Source organism: Nannospalax galili, unplaced genomic scaffold, assembly GCF_000622305.1.
Source record: "Nannospalax galili isolate Female #2095 unplaced genomic scaffold, S.galili_v1.0 scaffold336, whole genome shotgun sequence".
NCBI lineage: Eukaryota > Metazoa > Chordata > Mammalia > Rodentia > Spalacidae > Nannospalax > Nannospalax galili.
Window position 1 is genome coordinate 8,513,228 of NW_008343385.1, and position 16,105 is coordinate 8,529,332.

General features: G+C 40.6%; 1 long non-coding RNA gene across 1 annotated transcript in view; it reads right to left on the reverse strand.

Annotated features, from left to right (window-relative positions):
• Window positions 1-1,452: 1,452 nt before the first annotated feature.
• LOC115071427 overlaps window positions 1,453-16,105 on the reverse strand; it is a 109,706-nt gene continuing 95,053 nt past the window's right edge. The window contains exon 3 of the long non-coding RNA XR_003850514.1: window positions 1,453-1,572. This is a non-coding gene — a long non-coding RNA (uncharacterized LOC115071427). The remainder of the gene's footprint in view (window positions 1,573-16,105) is intronic.

A 16,105-nucleotide genomic window follows, 5' to 3' on the forward strand; every position in this document is an offset into this window, starting at 1 on the left:
TATATATATAGTCAATGTTGAATGCTCAGCCCTAAGCGGAAATCTATAGCTCTCCTTCTAAGGCTCAGAGAACACTGCAGAAGAAAAAGAATTTAAGAACTGGAGGAAATGGTGGTGTGCTGGGGAGTGCTGTCTTCTGGGTATGACCTGGCAGTTGCACTCCTGAACGCTCAGCAGCTGTGATCACCTGCACAGGATTGGGCCTGTCAGCGTTCTGTCATGGAGGAGGCAGAGGGTCATGAGGCCCTGCCTCCCCCCTGAGGTATTATAGACAGTTAATGGCTGCTAGGGGAGGAAAGACATTTTTCTTAGTGATACAGCACTGGTAAGCTGCCCGTGCTCCTGTAAACAAACCTAATTGCTTATTAGGTTACAAAAGAAAAAAAAGACATGAAAGTAGAAGGGAACTAGCTGAGAAGAGGAGGGTTAGTGGGGGTGGGTGGGAACAAGAGGCAGCAGGGTGAATATGATCGAAATACATTATCTACATGCATAAAAATGTCCTACTGAAACCACTGTTATGTATAATTAATGTATGCTAGTTTAAACTATTTTTTAAACAGAACAAGTGTAGGTTTATTAAGAGAAAGTGAGGAAAACTCCCAAGAATGGGAAGGACTCCAAGGAAGGAATATTTGCTCATTTGAAGCTTAATAAAAAATTTACACAAGATCTAATTATGAATTACTAATAAGTCAGTAATGGGTTTGTACCTGGGCTCCAGAATCCATGCACTTAATCATGACATGTTCATAGTCTCATGGACTCACAAGATCTCTCACCAAAAACGTAGAATGCAAGAACTGTTTTTATACCATCGGGCATAAAAGGATTATAGACACTTTTCATTTTCCACAATTTTACAAATTGATCAGTACCTGTACTTTTTTGATCCTATACCAATTTAGAAAGATAGAAAGCTAAAAAATATAGCCAAAAAAAGAAGGGCTAGCATTAAAAAGGAATGCCACAAGTTGTATGAGTCTAGTTTTTAATCTAAATAAATAACAAACTGAGGGATGCTAACACAGCTGTCCCTCAGGATCCATGAAATGGTGTCGGAATCCTCACACATCTTCCCACACACTTTGTGTTATCTCTGGAGTTCTTACTCCTGTTACAATGTAAGCACTGTGTAAATAATTTTTATACTGTAGTGTTCAGAGAATAATGACAAGAAACAAATCATCCATGTTTGTACTGGTGCAATTAAAAGTACTTTTTTCTGTAGTTGGTTGAATCAGTGAATGTGGAATCTACAGGTCTGGAGAGCCAATGGGGTGAAGTTAAATACATAAAAGAATGTTGTTTGCATGTGAAAATACATTAACATTGAAGATAAAGCCTATGTCTTTAGAGCAAGACTATCAGAAACCCAGGTACACCTTCAAGTCATAATTAAACAGGTATTAAAACATAAATGGGGGGGCGAAGAGATGGTTCTGTGGTTATGTGTTCTTGCTGCTCTCGCAAAGGACCAGAGTTTGGTTCCCAGCACCCAATCAAGTGGCTCACAACTGTCTGTAACTCCAGCAGAGGGATCCAATGGTTTCTTCAGGACTCCACGGGCACCTGTACTCACACACAAACATATGTACACATAATTAAAATTTGTTAATGATTCTTAAAATATACATTATTAGTCATTTGTATAAACGTATGATGAAAATCTTATAGTCTCATGAATAATCTATCTTATAGATTAATTTTGTAACTTTGGTATACCATTTGGTCCAAAGGATCTGAGGGAAAAAGAATTATATATGACCACAGAGCATATAGGGTCATGAAAACTATCTGTTGAAAGGGATTCGGTAAGCATGTGGTAATAACTTGAATTTGATAGATGGTTCCCATTAATGAAGGACTTCTTAGCTAATTCTGCAGGAAAATACAGCTCACAATTAAAAAGAATAAGAACAGAATGAATATCAATCAAGATATTCTTCTAGTTTGCTGTTGCTTTAGTGTGCGTGTGTGGTATGTGTATGTATGTAGTGTGTATATGTGTGGTGTGTCTGTGTGGTATTGTGTGTGTGTGTGTGTGGTATGTGTGTATATGTGTGGTGTGTATGGTGTATGTGTGGCATGAGTATATGCATATGTATGGGGGGGTGGGGGGTGGGGGGGTGGTATGTGTTTATGTGTGTGGTGTGGGTCATGTGTGGCATGAGTGTGTGTGTGTGTGTGTGTGTGTGTGTGTGTGTGTGTGTTCTTGCACATACCATGGTGCCCAGGCTGGCCTGAAATTTAACACCCTCCCATTTCAGCTTCTCAAGCAGCTGAGATTACAAAGCACTTTGTTGCCTCTTTAAACTAAGATTTTTGTCAAAATTAGAGAGACAGAAGACAATTTTAACAGAGCACAGAGCACACTTTCCTAAAGTACATCTCTGCTCCTGTCCCTTCTTTTTTTTTTTTTTTTTTTTTTTTTTTTTTTTTTTTTTTTTGGTAGCCCAGGCTTGCCTTGAACTCGTGACGCCCAAATGCAGAGAGGCTGGCCTCGAACTCACAGAGATCCGCCTGCCTCTGCCTCCCAAGTGCTGGGATTATAGGCATGCGCCACCATGCCTGACTCCTGTCCCTTCTGAGTGAAGTCTCTGCTGATCTCCACCTCTCAACAAGGTCAAATCCAACTCCTGGCAACCAAGGCCACTTCCCAGCTTGACAGCCTGTTCCTTGAATCCACATGCCCATGGATGTAAGACCTGCAGTTTGTTCCCTGACCTTCCCAAGACTCGGCTGCCTAGCTCCTAAATGGATTATAAATAGCGCCTGCCTCCCTTGGAGGTTACATCAGTCACAACCAGGCAGGAAAACTGAAACCACCCTAGTACTTCAAAGAGCGGAAATTTAATACAGCTCATGGGCTAGCAGGTGATAAAAAGACTGAGAAGTCAGGCTTCTCAGGTTAAAGTGAGGAGGAAAGGCAAATATCTGCAGAGAACTTCAACTCAACATAGGAATGAAGATGAGAAGGTATTCACTATGGAGAATCCCAGGGTAAGGGCCTGAGCTCAACCTGGAGTTTGGGGCTGGGAGAAGCTAAGTGTGAAAGGCCAGAAGCTGTGCCTCAGAGATTTAAGAGCCAGTCAGGTGTGGTGACGTGCCCAGCATTCTAGAGGCAGAGGCAGGTGGATCTCTGTGAGTTTGAGGCTAGCCTGGTCTACATAAGCAAGTGCCAGGCCAGTCAGGGTTACACAGTGAGACCTTTCTCAAAAAAAACAAACAAAATACAAACAAACAAACAAAAAATCAGCAGAAGGTTCTGAGCAGGGTAGGCATGAGATCAGATAGGTGTATGGAGGATAGGTCTACCAGTGTCAAGTGGTGTGGCTTGGTGACAAAGCCATGATACAATGTCACTCACCAGGTGGAGCCAGTCCAGTGACTTAGTCTGCTCAGGTTGTGTTCAGGTTTGACTCTGAAATGTCCTCCACAGGCTCGTGTTTTGAACCCTTGTTCCCTGGCTGGTGGTGCTATTTTGGAAGACGATGAGGTAGATGGCAGAAGTGGGTCATTATGGATGGACCTCTGAAGGCTATTAGCCAGCCCCCTAGTTCTAGAGCCATATAAACAGTACCACAGGCTCCACTGTCACAAACCGAGCCACCCCTCCATGCCTCCCCTACTAGGAGGGACTGAAATCCTGAGCCAAAAATAAATCTCTCTTCTCATAACTTGTTTCTATCAGGTATTTCGATCAGAGACAGGAAAGTGACACATACAGGTTACTATAACAAACTATTTCTCTGAATTCTAGAGTCTGGGAAGTCTAAAACTCGAAGCAGCAGTCAAACCAATGCCTGGTCAGGACCTGTGTCCTGGTTCACAGAAGGCACATTGACACTGCTTACTCACAGGACAAGAGGTCTCTCTCAGGTTCTTCCTTTCATCTCTCAGGCCTCTCAGTGCTCTCGCTCTCTCTCTCTCTCTCTCTCTCTCTCTCTCTCTCTCTCTCTCTCTCTCCTCTCTCTCGCTCTCTCTCTCGCTCCCTACCCTTTCTCTCCTCCTCTCTCTTCTCTGTTCTAGAGATCAAACCCAAGGCCCCATGTGTTCTAAGGGTGGCTCAGACTCCTTTATAAGGGTACTAATCCTGTTCATAAGGGCTCTGACACATGAGCTAATTAATTTGTTCCCTAAAGACCTTAATTTCTCATTTTGTTTCCTTGGAAATGAAGTTTTCAATATTTGGAATCTAAGAGAATGCAAATATTCAGAGTTCCAATGAGTGAGGGGGAGGTTGGCCCAGATGCTGTTGAGGGGGGTATGGAAAAGGGGGAGGGAAGGAGGGGAGGGGAGGAAAAGGGAGAGGAGGGGAGAAGTCAAGACAAGACAATGCTCCATGCTATTCTGCCAGGAGAGACACTCAACAGAAGACCTCACTGAACCCCTAGTGGACCAGGTAAGGATTTGCTGAGAATGGGACTTTCAGGCTGAGGATTAAAAGAAGGCAGGACGTGAGAGTGACCCAGGCACCTATGAGGTGACACACCCTGGTTTTCCCCTCTACTTCTCCACACTTCCTTCAAAGACATTAACTTCCAGGGCTTCTGTTGCCCACCAAGTCACATCAGATGACTCAGTACGGCCACTGCTGCCCATGGCCACCATCAAAAACCTCAAAACATTCATCTCCTTATACCCTGGTTCCTATGTCACAAGTCTTCTTCCAGGTTGAATTTGATTGCAATCTGAATTGTCTCCAAAAAATTGTAGTGATTTTTATTTAAATTTAGGAATTATTGTAATCATAGAAAGACACAAAAGCAAAACAATGCTGTACAATTCAACACATAAGGAAAACAAGTATTTGCACTTGGATAAATGATTGTGATTCATATTTTTGTTGGAGAACCAAATGCTGTACAGAAGACACGTTAGTGAAACTGCGTTACATTTTTTACTGCGATCCTTGCAAAGGATTTGTCATCATGTGCCAAGAATTTTGACTAAAGGCAGGAGGAAGTCCAAGTTCTCTGATATAAATGGAAGACATTTCACTGCAACATGAAGGTGCTGAGATTGATTCACGCCTTACACAGAATTAGCAGCAAGGTGCTTTACCATTGTCTTAGTGGCACCTAAAATAATAGTGCATCTTACAATCAGATCTTCAAATGATAAAATACAACCAGCTTAAGACCAGACTTCATTGTGGGAAGAGAAAAAAACACTCCCATGTTTTAGCCTCCTTTCGTGCTCCAAGAATTTTTAAAATTTACTTTTAGGTTTTTGGGGGGTTTTTTTACTCAATATTTATTTCTTATGTACTTATTTTTATGTGTATGTGTGTATTGCCTGCATGGAGGTAAGTGCACCTGTGTCATGCAGTGCCCATGGAGGACAGAAGAGGCTGTTGGATCCCCTGGAACTGGAGTTATGGACAGTTGTTAACTGCCATGTTGGTGCTTGGGATTTGAATATGGGTCTTCTGCAAGGGATCCCCTGGAACTGGAGTTACAGACAGTTGTTAACTGCCTTGTGGGTGCTGGGATTTGAACCCGGGTCTTCTGCAAGAACACCCAGTGTTCTTAACCGCTGAGCCATCTCTCCAGCCTGGTTTATTTATTTTTTATTGTACATGTATGAGTGTTTTGCCCACATGTATATATGTGTACCACCGTGCCTACCTGGTGTCACCAAAGGCCAAAAGCGGGGATCCAATCCCCTGGAACTGCAGTTAGAGAGATTGTAAGCCTCCGTGTGGGTACTGGAAACTGAAGAGCAGCCAGTGCTCTTAACCACTGAGCTATCTCTCCAGCTGTACTATTCCAAGATTTAACTCTGATGCCTTAGATTATGAGTGTATTGCATGCTTTGCTGAAATAAAGTCCCAACTACTGAAAGAGAGGAAAGAGAATGTGTGTCCCTTCTTCTAACTAATGGAAAGTGAAGAGGAAAAAGGAATGCAGCAAAAGTGCTATCAACATGTACCACTTCCCTCCAAGTGAAAATCCTAGAGAGAGAAATACATTGCACACCTGGAGAGGAAAGCTGAGCACCGAGTTTGGGGGATTTTGCTCACTTCCGGGACACTGAAAGGAAGCCCCTTCAAAGGGTGCAACATGGTTAGACAAAAGGAAGTCCTGAGTTTTGGGGCTCCTTCAGCTACCATGTGACGTGGAAGGACCCTAAAACTTTAAAATTTCCCATGTTGCTGAAGATTAGAAGGTGATGTCATCAGGCAAGTCTACAGGGGATATTTTAACAAGCCCAGTGACCCTTTGGCATGGAGTGGCAGAGTAGATCTCCTTGCCTGGAGACACATTCAGATCAGACAGCCAGGCTCATCCAGCACTGAGCACACACTAGGGCTCTGACAGCAGGAGGAAGAGCTCAAAGCTTTGGTCATCGGTTCCAGGAGGTTGAACAGTGGCCAGACATACAAGGGACATCATCTTTACACAGACCAATGAGGAAAGGTCGAAATCCATGAGCAATACTAGGTCCCAGGGACAATGCCTTTCCCTAATACAGGAACTTGCAAGTGCCGTCATATGGAGCCACCACCTTGGAGAGGAGACTATTTTTTTTCAGTCTTTTACCCATCCCATCCCCCCTAGAAGGAGAGGAGAAAGGACTTTAAATGGTGCCTGGAGAGATGGTCAGCAGTTAAGAACACTGACTGCACTTGCAGAGAAGCTGGGTTTGGTTCCCAGCACCCGCATGCAGCTAACAACCATCTGTAAGTTCAGTTCCCTTCTAGCCTCTGCTGGCACTGCACGAACCTGGTCCACTTACATACAGGCAAAACACTCATACATATAAATAAACAGATTTTTAAAGACTTTAAATGGTTAGACTGGGAGCGAGGAATGTAGTTCTCTGGTGCTGGTTGGGTAGCTAATAAGCTTGAGGCTTTGGGTTAGATCCCTAGCATTGGCTTAAAAAAAAAATAGATTGGACTCAACTGAGAGTAAATTTTGGAATGTTTCTCTAGCCCTCAATTTTCCATAAATTGTGATCCCTGTATATAGCTATAAGTTCATTTAGTTTCACTTCAAGACATGTGCTAAAGACATCCCTAAGTCAGTACCAGAGATCTACCTCATTCTTTTAACCAGCTATGTGGTATTCCACTCAAATAGGTTCAGTCCCTTATCTGCCATGCTTGAGACCAAAAATGTTTCCTATCTATTTCTCAGACATAGGCTCCAACTCAAAATACAAAATTCACACAAATACATATGCATGTATCTTATATGTGTGGTATAAAGGTAATTTTGTAAATGTTTGCTACACCTGGACACTGTTTATGACCCATCACATAAGATCAGAAGTGGAATTTTTCACTCATAGCATCATGTCAGTACTCAAAAAGTTTTGGATTTTGGAACATTTTGGATTTGGAGTTTTAGATTAAGGATGCTCAATTTATATAGCAATTTATTTAACTAGCACAATAGGGAAAGAGTTAAGTTCTATCTGATGTTTCTTCCCAAATGGAAGCTACAAGCTGGTGGGACTCACAGCCTTTTGGGGAACTGCTCCCACATCACACATGGACTTGGTGCTCTTCCTACATTTCCACATCTTCTCAGTTCCTCATGAAGACCAGGGGAGACAGCAGAGCTGACCTGGCAGGAACACAGGTGTCGCAGGTGTTGACTGACTCCCTGCTGCTGAAGTTGAAAGTCACCATCACCAGGAAAGTGCAGTAGTTGTCAGCAGCAGCTTCCAAGTGTCCACTCTAGCCAGCCATGGAGTTATACCTGGGGCTGTGTTTCAAACAGTCTGGAAACACATGGCTGGCTCAAACCTGTTGAGCATGCTTAGCTAATTTTCCACCAAAAGGTTCAGGCAACTCCTCTCTCAAACTATGCTTCCTGAGAATCTAATTTACCTTGCTCCTCCTTTGAACTCTGCCTCCCACAAAGAACAGCAACACAAATAGCAGCCTGTATATAGTTTCCTCAGCCAGACGCCTAGCTCCCTTCCTTTCAATTATTTAAATAAATGTTTCTTATTCTTTCATTCTGAAACATTCACCGCAGTGAGCAAATATCAATCAAAGTATATGTATGTGTTATTCGTGGTTCTAATGTTTATTTCAAGGCTCTAATGTTGCTGCGGTAGCAACAGCTATAACAGGTAACTCCACAAATCTCCCTTAGCTTAAAGCACTTGAATTGGTTTCACACTCATATCAATTCCAACCAGTTGTATGGAGATGGACGGGCACAGGAGGCTGGAGGAAGTAACTAGAGGGGGCCGGGATGGACAGAGGAAAGGGAGGAGAGGTTGTGCTCCAGAAATTCAGGGTCCAGGCCTACTACAGGCTCTGCCTTCTTTTCCCTGAGGTCATCCAGGGCATAGGCAGTCAAAAGAGGGAGAAGGCTCTGAAGATGTGTGGGCGGGGCCACAAAATGGAATGAAGCAAGTGTGCGTACATTCTGCTAGTAAGAATTAGGTCACTGGTCATACATAACTGCAAAGGAAATTGAGAAATGTAGTTTGCCTGTGAATCCAGGCAGAAATGACCAAGTTGTGCCATTTCTAGAAACAATCTTAAATAATCAGTCTACATATAGAAAGCTTTATACATAGATCTCTTAAAGTAGTGAAAAATCTGGAAGCATCCTATTTATGCAAAGTAATTAAATAAAAGTTCAGTGCAGTTATTCGATAGATTCAATTTAATGCACAAATTTTTATTTTTTAAACTTATTTATTTTATGTATATGAGTGTTATCCCTGCATGTATGTAAGTGTCATGCAATGCCCACAGAGGCCAGAAGAGAGGGGTCGGATTCCCTGGAACCAGAGTTACAGGCAGTTATTAGCTGCCATGTGAGTGCTGGGAATCAAACCCAGGTCCTCTGCAAGAGCAGTCAATGCTTAACCACTGAACCATCTCTCCAGCCTATAGTACGCTAATTTTTTTCCTGCAATGAACAACTTTTCTATTTTATTCTAATTTATTTATGTATTTATTTATTTTAATTCTGATTCAGGTAAGTTTATACAAAGTTTGCACTTATAATTTTCTTTGAGCTTTCCATGACAGTAAAACAAACAAACACCAGCAAAAACAGACCGTAATTTCTGCTTAGGTGCTACGTCCACTGCGTGTTCTTCTTTTCTGTGTGTGACATTGGAACTCTATATGGCTGCAGTATATGTTCTTTCCATTCTCAGCTGAGTAAGAATTCATAATACACCAATTTTTAAAATGCACTAATTTTTATTGAGTTCATGCAAAAACATTGAAGAATGCTATCAATGTAAATGAATTAAAAGCATAATCATGAATTTGATTTACTGATTACAACTATATTCAACTATACTTGCAGTAAAATTAAAGATGACAGAAAATGTTCCAATAACTAAAAGGCAGTTACAGTAATGATGGCCATTTAAGGCTTGAAGTAGGTCAGGCAAAGTACTAACAGCTTTGTGTTCTTTCTAATGCTCTCTCAGTACCCTGCAATAGGGATATGATTTGTAGCAGACAGAGATGCTAATAGATTCTAGTAGGCAAGTCCCAGTTTGATCACATGCTATATTAGCGGTTGATGGACATAGGTGGAAGGGCAGAAGTGGCCCAGTTCTGGCCAATATGACATAGGGGGAACTTAGGAAAGAGTTTTCCCACATAAAATACAAAGCCACTATGTGCATGGCCCCTGATTCAATCCCCATTCCACAAAAAAACAAACAAATTAAAAAAATGTTGAGCCTTATGAGGAACAAGTCCCATTGCCCTGACTCTGCCTTTCTGCAATGGTTATGATTATGTGGGAGGCAGTACTTTTAAGATAAATGGTGATCTTGGGGTCATCACTTGACCACCTGATTATGAAAAGACAATATTCTCAGGATAGCAAAGGAGATATATCTGTCTGTCTGTATCTCTCTCTCAATCTCTGTGTATGGTGTCTATGTGTATGTGTGTGTGTGCGTGTGTGTGTGTGTGTGTGTTTGTGGCTGTATCTGTGTGTATCTCTCTGCATCTGTATGCATGTCTGTGTGTCTCTGTGTGTTTTTGTATCCCTGTGTGCCTATGTGTGTGTGGCCGCATGCATGTGTGTAACTCTCCTCTCTCTCTCTCTCTCTCTCTCTCTCTCTCTCTCTCTCTCTCGGTGTGTGTGTGTGTGTGTGTGTGTGTGTGTGTGTATGTGTGTAAAGAGCCTGGACCCTTGACACTCTTGCTGAGTTGCTGCAGTAGCCACATTAATTGAATGTTGTCTATGTTCAGCTGAAGATATTCTCAAATAGCACATTATGCTTCCTTTATAGGATCACAGTCAGCCACTTAAGAGGCAGACCTGGGATATGAGTCCTACTGCTCAGGCTCTAAGACCCAAGAACTCTGTCACAACTCAGTGAAGTCAGAGCACTCTCCCCCATCCCTTCTCCCTACCTTTATGCTGAAGCAAAGGAGCAGAGAGCAAATGCTTTCCCTGAAGGTCATGTCCTTTACCATACACTTAATTTCAGGACCCATAGTCACAAATATCCATTTCCCGCCCATTCCTTGCTATTCTTAGATATCTAATGACTTCTCTTACAAATTTTGCCTTTTTCCTTACTAATATCATAGGTATTTTCTATTGCAGGTGTTTCTAAAATATCGATAATATTATTCCTATATGGCAGGCCTCTTGACACAGGATTTGTATAAGTAGATATTTCAGTGTGGAATGGTGGCACCCCCACCCCGCCAAAGTGGGGCCAGGTCTCTGACCAGGATAAAATTACCTGAGTTTTATCGAGCTTAAAAAATTGGGGCTGATAAAATGACTCAGTGGTTAAAGGCACTTGCTGCCAAGCCTGACAACGTGAGTTTGATCCCTGGGACCCATTTGGTAGAAGGAGAGCACCAACACCCTAAAGTTGTCCTCTGAGTTCCACATGAGCATGGTGGCATGTATGTGCCATCACACACACACACACGCACATATACACACACATGCACACATACACACAAATAAATGTAAATTTTTTAAAGAAAGAAATAATGTGCTTGAACCTTTATTCACTGTATTAAACCATCTTATCCTTCGAGTTTGAAATTATATTTTCTCCAATATAGTCCTAAATTTTCCATTTGACATCTTATAGTAGTTTTCTTTAAAAAGAACACAATCTCATGAAAATCTAAAATAGTAAGAGAGGAGCTGGAAAGTTGGCTCAGCAGTAAGAGCACTGGCTGCTCTTGTAGGGTACCCAGATTCAGTTCCCAGCACCCACAAAGTGGCTAACAATCATCCATAACTCCAGTTTCAGGGATCCAGTACCCACTTCTGACCTCCATGGGCACTGCATGACATGGGTGCACTTGCATGCAGGCAATATACTCATATGCATAAAATAAAAATAATAAATAAAAATTTTAAATGATGAGAGTAGGAAACCAGAATACTGACTGCATTGCCAAAATCACCATCAAATAGATTCCCACCAGATGCACTTTTTCCAGCTTATGAAGGCATGAACTACACTCCGTTCTTATGGCACAGGTGTCTTTTGTCCCTATTTGATGTCCTCTCCCACTTAAGCTGATACATAAGAGACAGAATGTTATATCAAGAGAGTACTATCTTACTCATCTGGGAAAAGAATACTCTGCTTTAAATTTTTTGTTCTATTTTGTTTATTTTTATGTTATGTGTGTGAGCATTTGCCTGCATGGTATATAAGTGCACTATGTATGTGCAGTGCCCACAAAAGCCAAAAGAAGGCATCAGATCCCCTGGAACTGGAGTTACAGACAATTGTTAGCTGCCAGGTAGGTTCTGGGAACTGAACCCTGTGCTCTTAACTGTTGAGCCTCTCTCCAGTCTAAATACTCTGTGGTTTAAATCCAAGGTCTTGACTTAAGGAGGTATTTTGGAGGGTGATGATGGAGGTACTTTGGAGGGTAGTGATCTTTCTGATCAAGAAATATGTCAGGCCAGGCATAATGGTCCATGCCTGTACCCCAGCACTCAGGCTGCTAACAAAGGAAGATTTTTGTAAGTTCAAGGTGAGCCAAAGCTACATAGAGAGTTCCAGTTCAACCAAGGCTATATATCAAGACCTTGTCTCAAAAAACAAAAATGTTGGCCATTTTGAAGTCCAACCATCAAACACTATGTGATAAGCTTTTCCCCATCTTCTGTCACCACCTATTACAATGGAGAAGTCCTAGTAAAGATTGATTCTCAAGATGCAGAAATATGCCCCACCCCTATACAAGATGACCAAGTTCCTATAACCATATAAATGGGGAGTAAGAGGCAGCTGGTGCTCATGAATTCTCATTGTGCTTCCTGTGAATCTAGGAAATTAACATGCATCTCAAACTTAAGTCTAAAATTATAAAGATAAAATAATGTAAACATCTAAATTATTTACCAGTCAAGAAAATCCATTCATACAGAGTGAGAGGCAGAACAAGACTTCTACAAGCCGAAATAAAGCACTTTAGAATCCAGTAGAAAAGAATCTAAGCTAAGAGTTTAAATTTAAACACTTGGCTTTTAATTCCTGCTTCATGACTAACCAACTGTGTCTTTTGAGAAAATACTTAAAACTTTCTGTCTAGTTTTAGTTTTCTCATATGCAAAATGATGATGGTGGTGATGATGATGATGATGGTGATGATAGTGATGATGATGGTAGTGGTGGTGATGATGGCGATGATGGTGATGGCGACAACAACCACAGTAAGGCCATACTGGATACATGGTCCTTTTATATACTCTTTAATACAACAGCCTGTGAAGTGGCTTGATCAGTATCATCTCATCTTACAAGTGAGGGTGTAAGATGTAGACAATTTAAGAGACATGACTCGAGCTTACACAACTGCCAAATTCCAAGATGATATCCTATGTAAGTCTTCTACATCTAAAGTCAGTGACCTTTCCACTAAGTCCTACTGAGCAGGAAGATACTCAACGTAACTTAAAACCGATAACATTATGATCAAAATTTCAGGAGATGAAGTTGAATTATTTGTGAATATACAGAGGTTAAATCCTCAGTTTCTAATCCTATTCTAATCTGTTTCATTCCTAGAACAAAGATCATAGAAGTGTGATAAGAACAAGCTTGTCAGAGGGAGACATAAAGGAGAGGAGGGAAGGAGAGCAGGAGGTCGGGGGTGGGGGGGAGGACAAGAAGAGGCATTATGGGAGAAGCTATTAAATGCTATACAAATAATAATTTTATGAGCTAAAGAATACTTTTCATTGCAGTACAATCAGATGAAAGGTGTCTTAAGTACTTGATTAAAGAGTGTTTTTTGTTTATTCTTTTCTATCCACTCTTCCATGACAAGCCTCATCTCGTTAGAAATTTCTACAGTGAACTCAACTGTGAAGTATAATCAGCCACTCTAACAGGGATGTCTTTCCCCTTCAGTCATCATCCTCTTGAGATGTGCAAAGGTGATAAAATGATAAAAGTCAGAATGTTTTCCACACACCTGGTCAAATTTGTTTCCAATTTTGAAAAAGAGGAAAAAGCTAGTATATACAACTTCTAAGGCTTGGGATATTGAAGAATTCAACACTCAGAGATGAGATGGGAAATATGCTATTTCTTCTGTAAAGTTAATAGTTACTATTTTTATTTTATGTGTATGAATGTATTGCCTGCATGTAAGTGTACCTGTGTCATGCAATGCCCATGGAGGCCAGAAGATGGCATCAGATACCCTGGAACTGGAGTTACAGACAATTGTAAGCTGCCATGTGGGTTCTGGTAATTGAACCCAGGTCCTCTGCAAGAGTAGCCAGTGCTGTTAACCTCTCGGCCATCTCTCCAGCCCCGAGTTAATAGTTTTATATAAAAATCTATAGATTTTCCAAAATGAATTTGAAGCCACTTAAAGTAACAGATACGCATAAGCCACTAAATATACAATAGTGTTTATCTTTCTATCTTACTCATTTTCAAGGGAGTGTCTTACTTCCATGAGTAAATATTAGTAGAAACATGTTACATAGGCAAATTTTAAATTCCCCAAGCTAGGTATGGTAGTGCACACCTATAATCCCAGCATTCAGGTGATGGAAACAGGAGGATCATGAGTTCAAGGTCAGCCTGGGTTATATAGTGAGAATCTGTCTCAAAATAAATAAATTTCACAAATTTATTACTAACTTGCATACTGGTAACAATTTAGAAAACAAATAAGGATTCTATTTCTCTAATATCATTTTCAGCTAAGTGCATAGTTGTAAAAATCAACATATTTAAGGATTACAAATTTTTAAGTTGTGTAAAACTAATTTGTCATTATGTAATTTACAAAGTCACACTGGAATCAAAGTAGAAGCATTAAACCTATTAAAACTCTTAACTGTCCATCAAGATACTTAACAGCTTATGTAGGGTGAGGGCATCACTTGTATCATCATAAGACATCATGAATGACTTTGTTTTCACATAAACATTAGGTAAGAAAGAAGGAATTTCTAAATAGCTGCAGAATACAGTGTTTATTCAACAACCCTAGTTAGGAAGAGATTCAAAGGAGCCATTTGTTGGAATAGCCAACAATCTATTGCAGTGATAACAGTCAACACAGTAGCCATCTTCTCCTTGTTAGTAGGGAGAGATGTGGAACAGCCCCAGAGGTCTGCTGTTACAGAAAGGTTAGATTGGTTAGAGTCGCTCCTGTTTTTAGTTCTTTGGGGTACTCCACCAGAAGGAAAAAGGCTAAGGTTTGAAGGACAGAGATAGAAGGTGGAATGGTGTTCCCAGAACCTGGGAGGTGAGGAAGGTAGGGAATTACTGCTTCATGGTGGAGGTTCGTTTGTATAAATTGAAATGACCTCTGAAATGGATGGTGATGATGGTTATACCACATAAAGTGCTTAATGCCTCCAAATCATATGGTAATTCTACACCTGTTATTTCCTGGTGGTTTTGTTCTGCTTTATAATCATCATCTTAATGGGCCTGAAGCGATACCTAATTGCTATTTTGATTTTCAGGTTGTATAGCCAAAAACCTGGACAACTCTTTTAAATTTTTTAAATTATATGTATATATATGTATCATATAATTTACCATCTTAGCCATTTTAAGTATATAGTTCAGTGGCATCAAGTTGAATTATCACCACCATCCATCTCCAGAGCACTGTGCATCTTGTGAAACTGAATCAATAACTCCTCACTCCCTTCACCTGTCAGGCCCTGCCTGACAACACCATTCTACTGACTGTGTTAATTTGACTAAGCTAAGTTCCTCGTGTAAGTAGAATGCTACACAGACTATTTGTTCTTGTGTGGCCACTTTATTTCACTTAGGTTAATGTCTTCAAGATTCTTCCATGGGCCAGCAAGATGGTTCAGCAAGTAAAGGCACTTGCCACCAAACCTGAGGATTTATATTCAATTCCCAAGACTTACATGGAGAAAAAAGAGACATAACTATCAAAGGTTGTCCTCTGACCTCCACACATGCACAGTGATAACAATGCATGTACACACACATAAGTAAATAATAATAAAGAAGATTCATCCATGTCATAACATGTCATGTGCAAGACCTTCCTTCCTTTTAAGGCTGAATAATATCTGTTATGTGATGCAGCACATTGTCTTATCCATCGATCCATTGGTGATCACCTGACATGCATCATTTTTAGGTATTGGGAATAATGATGCTATGAATATGAAAGCATCCACACCTATCGGACACCCTGCTTTCCACTCTCCAGGGTACAAAATGAAATACCTTTGTGCACACACCCCAGTATCTAAAATGAAAGTCTCACAGCACCAAATGTTGATGAAGACATGAAACAATATGTTTTTGGTCAGAGTATAAATGGTCTAATCACTTTGGGTGAAAGTTTGATAGTAATTTAATGTAAATATTCTCTAACACAGAAAATTCCCATCCTACTACATACTGAAAAAGAGAGAGAAGAGAGAGATTTACATTAAAAAGACTTATACAAGAATACCCATAGTTGCTTTACATATTATTCAATAATAACTTTTTTCCTTGTTTATTTTTTGTGAATTTCATACAATATATTTTGATCATATTTAGATCCTCTCCCAGATTTGCACCCCCTTACTAACCCCTCACCAAATTTCCTGTACTCTAATATATATGTGTGTGTGTGTGTGTGTGTGTGTGTGTGTGTGTGTGT